Raw genomic sequence first — 6988 nt, forward strand, 5'->3', positions numbered from 1 at the left:
ATGGAGAGAGGAGGGGGATGTCACTATGGGGGAGGAGAGGGATGTCACTATGGTGGAGAGGAGGGGATGTCACTATGGAGAGAAGAGGAGGGGATGTCACTATGGAGAGAGAGAGGGATGTCACTATGGAGGGGATGTCACTATGGAGATTTGAGGGGATGTCACTATGGAGAGAGAGGATGGGGGTATCACTATGGAGTTATGGGAGGGGATGTTACTATGGAGGGAGGAGGGGATGTCACTATGGAGAGAGGAGGGGGATGTCACTATGGAGAGAGGAGGGGATGTCACTATGGAGAGAGGAGGGGGATGTCACTATGGAGTGAGGATGGGGGTGTCACTATGGAGAGAGGATGGGGATGTCACTATGGAAAGAGAAGGGGGATGTCACTATGGAGAGAGGAGAGGGTGTCACTATGGAGAGAGGGGGGTTTCACTATGGAGAGAGGAGGGGGGTGTCACTATGGATAGAGGATGGGATGTCATTATGGAGAGAAGCCCTGTCATCAATGGACAGTAAAACTACTAGAATATCACAGCTCCTAATTTCAATCTAGTACGCTAATATATCACGAGAGAAAACACTACAATATAAGAACGGGCTAAAGGTCACCAGAATCTGATCACTGTGGAGTGAGGAAGGGTTTTTTCTGTTGAGAGAGGATGTGGATATCACTATGGAGGGAGGAGTGGATGTCACTATGGGGAGAGGAGGGGGTGTCTCTACGGAGAGAGGGGTGTCACTATGGAGAGAGGAGAGGGATGTCACTATGGAGAGAGGAGAGGGATATCACTATGGAGAGAGAAGGGGGTGTCTCTACCGAGGGAGGGGTGTCACTATGGAGAGAGGAGAGGGATAACACTATTATTGTGATTGTCTGAAGGAAGCTTTGTGGTGTAAGGTGTCGCAAATTCCTGCTCATAATGCCGCCCTTTGACCAAGACCTAAATTCGTGAATCGATGAATTTGTCAACACTATTCCAGTGCTGGGATGCACACGGTTTACGTGAGTCAAGTTCGGGCATTGTGGCCATTATACTTGGTCAGTTTGAAAATTATATTACACAAAACGATGGGTATGAGGCAACCACTCACTCACTCTATCGAATTCTGCATGAAATAAATCAAGATATAATTTTACTGGAACTCCTATTCTAATGCGTACGGAGATCTTGTTCTTGTCTATGTAAATTGAGGAAACAGTATTTATTTGTTTGAATGTTGAAGTCAGCGAATATTGTCCATGTGCCCCAAATCAAGGGTAACCCGCCCAGTGTGAGTATTATATAGACAAATATTCACAATTGTGGAAGCTTGTTTGTACGAACGTGATGCGCATATTCATTCATATTTCCACTTAACAATGACACTCTGTGGCGGGTCACACGCAACTGACTGCAACAGATACCAACGACAGATGATTCACGTTTGCACGCGGACTGAATATTGTAGGCTGACTAGTTCTTTCGAACGTTTACTGTTTTCCTTCAAAAGTACCACATGCATTACTAATGAATATATGAATTTACAAAACAGTATTCATGCATCAACGTGTTTATATATACTATACATTTTTGTCATTACATATATATGACTTCATTACCTATTGTACAACTGCAGTTTTAATCTGTTGCAGATACATGTACCAATCGCGTTGTGTCTGCCGCCTTCACATCACCAACCTACCTCTTACAGGTGAGTGCATTTATTTAGTTATACTGGGTCTGCTCACAGTAATTAGTTGTCAGTGATGCGGAAATTACTATATCTACATTTTGATGCGCTTGGAGGGAAGAGTAAACTCTAATTTATTCCAAATTTAGATAACTTTTAAATCGTTTATATACCTGGGTGATCACATGCGTCAGGCACATTACAATAAGACCAGCGCCTGTGTGATGATCACATTTTCACTCTGGAAATTCAGGCGTTCGGTACTAAAGTTGCAGTCACGTGAATATCATTATCATTAACATTTTTGCTGTTGCCACTGCATTTTTTTTACCTTTGAATTTTGTCCCACAGTTCTATTTTGTACTGAAATATTTATCGTATTGCAGTAAAACAGTGTTAATGTTAGAATGCAATTGTTACTTATGTAAATATTTCGTCGTTGTTTGTTGGTTTCACAGGGGACTGGTTGCCTAAGGGTTTCGGGTTAAGTTATTGTTTCAATTCGGATGTCGACACGTAATAGTGAAACGAATATTTGGTGTCATGACTACTCTGGGGGATAAACGATTTAGTGAAGACTCATCCCCTTGTTTCATGAGAATATCTAAAAAATATGCATAATCCCAAACATTGTTTATTAAGACTATTAATTTTGTTGCCATTAATAATAGTAATAATAGTAATAGTCCGCTTATATGGCACTCATATCCAGGCACATTGCCTGCTTACGGCGCTACGTATATACAATCATTGGTGATTGTACTGTAAAGGAAAAAGAGGCACACCACCCTTAGTCACACGAATGCGTTTTATTCAGAAGAAACACAATCAGCTACATTATGCTAGTATTGTTTTTATTAGATTCCGACGACAACACGGATCATGTCTAACACCGCAGAAGATATTACAGACCCAATGGTTGCAAAGACAACGGGGCATCCCCAAGGATTAGGTAGAAGTAATCCAGGACCACAAAGAGAATCGTGGCACCGACACCTGGATTACATGCTGACAATGGTGGGCTACAGTGTCGGGTTAAGCAATCTGCTCAGGTTCCCCTATATCTGCAACAGGAACGGTGGAGGTAAGCATGATATCCCTCTACATTAGAAATTGTATCCTCTTTTATTTTTATTATAGGTTATTTATATAGCGCACCTATCCACGCAAGTAGTACATGCTCAAGGCGCTGGTATTTTTTTTCATAGGATGTCAATCTCAACGGCACATCGTATTATCAATCTCAACTCCCAGGGGATCATACGTCTCTTGCAGTCACTAGGCGCACGGAGTTATTGCGACTTTCTCATCCTTACGAGGTACCAATTCACAGCTGGGTGGACTGGGACACATAGTCACAGTACTTTGTCCAAGTTTACTGCTCATTACTGTACCCGCAACTAGGTGTTTGCACGTATTCATGTTGCCACCATATACGAACGGATTCGTGGGTTATTTTAAGTGCACAGGGTTGTGTACTGTACAGTAGGGGTTGTGACAACACTGAAAGAGTCTTCACACAAAGTTGACACCAAGGTTTTTACATCCGGTCACAGGTGGGCTCGATCCCAACACCTCGAGCTCGCTGGATCACTAGCCTGGCGACTTGGCCAGTTCGCCCACCATGCCCCATGTCAGGTGTTAATGCAGTGTACAAAAAGCGACACAAGGAATAATGATAATAATGTCAATGCGTACAATGTGTCGACAGGAGAACTAGCTCAGAATTCAGATTAAAATACGTCGACAAAGACGAAGGATTAGTTGAGTTAAAACTTCTTTAGTTTGTTACACAAGACATGACAAACAAGTATGCAAGACAGGAATGAGCTGGGTTGCCGGCTCGGACATATATGAGGTGAGCGGAGTTCCTGCTCAACCTCAGGGCGTTTCCTACGACAGGCATTATCCTGCTTGCTGTCGTCCCTACACAAACGGTCAGAATACCGGACTCTTTGACAATACAGATGTGAGCATATATACCGTTTTGGACAACAATGGACAGGCGGAGACTCAACAATGGACAGATAGATAAACAATAGCACTTCCTTGGACCAGTTGATGTGATGGCAGACACGGCCAAAGGGGGTGACTAATTAAGGCTATAAATGTCATATACAGTAATTAATGAAAATGACAGAGTGGTACGGGTTGGCTGTACACTGCAGTAGTGATAAATAATTACAATTACATGTCCTACCTACATCGTTTTTGTTTTTTGGAAGTATGTTGACGATGACGGCCCTGAACCAGTCGCTATGGCAATACTTATACATCATAATCCTGAGGGTCCATTGTACGAATTCGTCTGTGTCATGAGAAGGTGTTTATGAAGGAATGCACATCAGAATTATGTCTACTTTCTTTCAGGAGCTTTCTTGATTCCGTTCATCATTTGTCTTCTGATTGCTGGATTCCCCATGTTTTTCCTGGAGTCAGCAATCTCTCAGTTCTCGGGAAAGGCTGTCCAACAAGTCTGGAGCTTTTGTCCCATGTTCCAAGGCCAGTGCATATTTCTGCTGATATGTTTTACACATATATTCTATTTTAATTAAATCTGTATTTAGACACACTGCGTATATTGCACACACTTGATCTATGATACCTAACTTGCACCAGCGAACTGAAACCTGCATTCTGTGTGATGGTTCTTCAACCATATTTGGAGCTGCCTGTATTATTTAGATGGATTAACTTGTAACGTTATACCGGGTGAAATCGCAATGCAGGACATGTTTACCCTTTTCGCGAACGCCAAGTGTCATCATTGATTTTCAGGACTCTGAAGATCCGGGTTAGATATTGGTTTTCAGCAACACATGCTGGTCGTAACCGACGACTAACGGGATCGGGAGGTCAGCCTCGCTGATTTGATTGTCACATGCCATCGTATCCCAATTGCGTAGATCGATGTTGACCACTGGATTGTTTGGTCTAGGCTCGATTACTTGCAGAATGACGTCATAAAGCTGGAATACTGCTGAACGCGGCATTAAACAACAACCAACCAGCTATCCAAAGATATGATCAAATAGACCGGCAAGGATCATGGACAGGTATGGACACTGATGGACAACATTTCCAAACATACATCAACTGTGCATACGTGTAAATATAGCTACATCATCTGGAATACTTGGAAATGAGGTCATTACCATCAATACCAATTCTATGAATGCTCATGATGTGACGTTACCCATTAACTCATTCACTTACTCACTCACTCATTTTATTATCCTTTTCACTATGTGGAATCTGTTTCAAAAGATAGTCAGGATTGGGCATTGGTTTTGCACTGACGTTCCACATCAACATGTACACATCCACAATGTGTAAACTGATGTGTCGCCAAGTTTAAATGAGTGAAAGTGAATTCAAAACATTGATTTCGTTGTGCAAACCTTTTGTCTAGACGTTTTGTTACGACAAACACTGAAGCAACAGCAGCAACTGTAAGCAGATAACCAGAATAACAGCTGCTTACCGGCGACTGATTTACAATGCTTCCGTACACCAGACTCATCGTGAGAGTTACTCCCCTGATCAGGAATATATTTACTCTCGCTTACAACTGATATGCGCTTTTTATCTATTGATACTCGACTGTAAAACCAATACAATGACTAAGAGGTCGGGTTGGGTCAAAAGGTTTGTTTGTTGGTTTGTTGTTTAACGCCGCAAACAGCAATGTTCCACTTATATGGCGGCGGTCTGTAAATAATCTACTTGGACCAGACAATGTGCACGACCACCCGATGTTAGTCCTCAGCTACGACAACGCTACTGGGATACGATGACATATGCCTGACTGGATCTGACGAATGTTAGTCCATGTTTACGACACAGCATGGACGTTGCTCGTGAATTTTAACCTGGATCTTCACGGATGTTATATCAAATGTTTCCCTAACACCATGACGTTCCGTGAACTTTCAATGCCCTCGTGCGAACAGCAAAGTGTCCCCAGCCATCAAATTCAGTTTACGAAAGTAGAAATCTTCACGTCACAAACGTTTGTATCGTTGATGCCACACACTGTTGCAGATAAGCAGAAGTCACGATCTGCGGTCAAGAGGCGATCGCAACAACCTGCTGACCACCCAAATTGAAATATTGTTAATGATACAACTGTGACTCGCTTTACAAAATAGCCATTTAATTGAAGAAAATATACTGAGTCAAAAAAAGAAACTTCACATTCTTTCTTCAGGGCACTATAAAGAACAAGAGATGGTAAGATGGTTAAATTGTTATTATTTCATTGCTGAGATCTGTGTGATGTACTCGATACACTGACAGTGCCATAATCAGTTCCATTAGGCTACACCGCCGTTCCAAAACATTTGTATACAGAATGTCAAGTCACAAAAATAAAAATGCGAAATTTCTCAGTTCAATATCGTGTATGGCCGCCCCGCGCATTCACCACTGCCAAACACCGTCTCCTCATCGACTGCCTGATGCTTGTAAACATGTGGTTGGGCATTCTGCGGCATTGCTCTTGCAAGGCAGCGCCAAGTTCCTGCAAATTCTGAAGTTGGTTCCTCAGACCACGAAGCCTTCTCCCAAGTGCATCCCAAACGTGCTCTATTGGATTAAGGTAAGGGGACCTCGATGGCCAGTCCATGACGTTGATTCCAGCGTTTTGAAGGAAATTTCGTGTCAACATTGCGGTATGCGGCCGAGCATTATCATGCTGGAACTGTAGACCTGGGCCATGAGCCGCCATGAAAGGAACGAGTTCAGGAGTGAGCACCTGGCCGCGGTAAGCAGCAGCTGTGAGGTTTCCACGGATGACCAGAAGTCGGGAACGGTTGTTCCCACAGAAAGCACCCCCACACCATGCAACTTCCGCCCCCGAATCTGTCGACTTCCTGTACACAACATTGGGCATACCGTTCACGACGTCGTCTCCAGACTGTGTGCCAGCCGTCCGCGAATCTGAGGGTAAACCTGGATTCATCGCTAAAGACGACTCGATTCCAGTCTCTCTGGGTCCATCGGAGGTGACGTTGGGCCCACAGCAGACGTTGACGTTGATGAAACGGCGTCAATATTGGCCAACGATATGGACGTCGAGAATGGAGATTGGCAGCCCGCAACCGATTTCGAATGGTCTGTGAGGACAGTCGACCTCTAAACATCTCAGCCCTGGTTCGTGTAGCCGGCAGAAATCTGTCACGTAGGTGACGTAGGACGATTTGACGGTCTTCTGCTCGTGACGTCACACGTGGACGACCCGACCTTGGGCGATCAGAAGTGGTGCCAGACGACCTCGCAAGTCATACACAGTACGACGGCTGCATCCCATTG

General features: G+C 43.8%; 1 long non-coding RNA gene across 1 annotated transcript; it reads left to right on the forward strand.

Annotated features, from left to right (window-relative positions):
- The first annotated feature begins 1905 nt into the window (after window positions 1-1905).
- Window positions 1906-4464, forward strand: LOC124265496. Its single transcript, XR_006895468.1, has 3 exons — window positions 1906-1954; window positions 2537-2759; window positions 4046-4464. It is a non-coding gene; the product is annotated as an uncharacterized LOC124265496 (long non-coding RNA).
- Window positions 4465-6988: the final 2524 nt, after the last annotated feature.

This window comes from Haliotis rubra, unplaced genomic scaffold, assembly GCF_003918875.1.
Source record: "Haliotis rubra isolate DU_JTF1 unplaced genomic scaffold, ASM391887v1 Scf1213, whole genome shotgun sequence".
In the NCBI taxonomy this organism is placed as follows: domain Eukaryota; kingdom Metazoa; phylum Mollusca; class Gastropoda; order Lepetellida; family Haliotidae; genus Haliotis; species Haliotis rubra.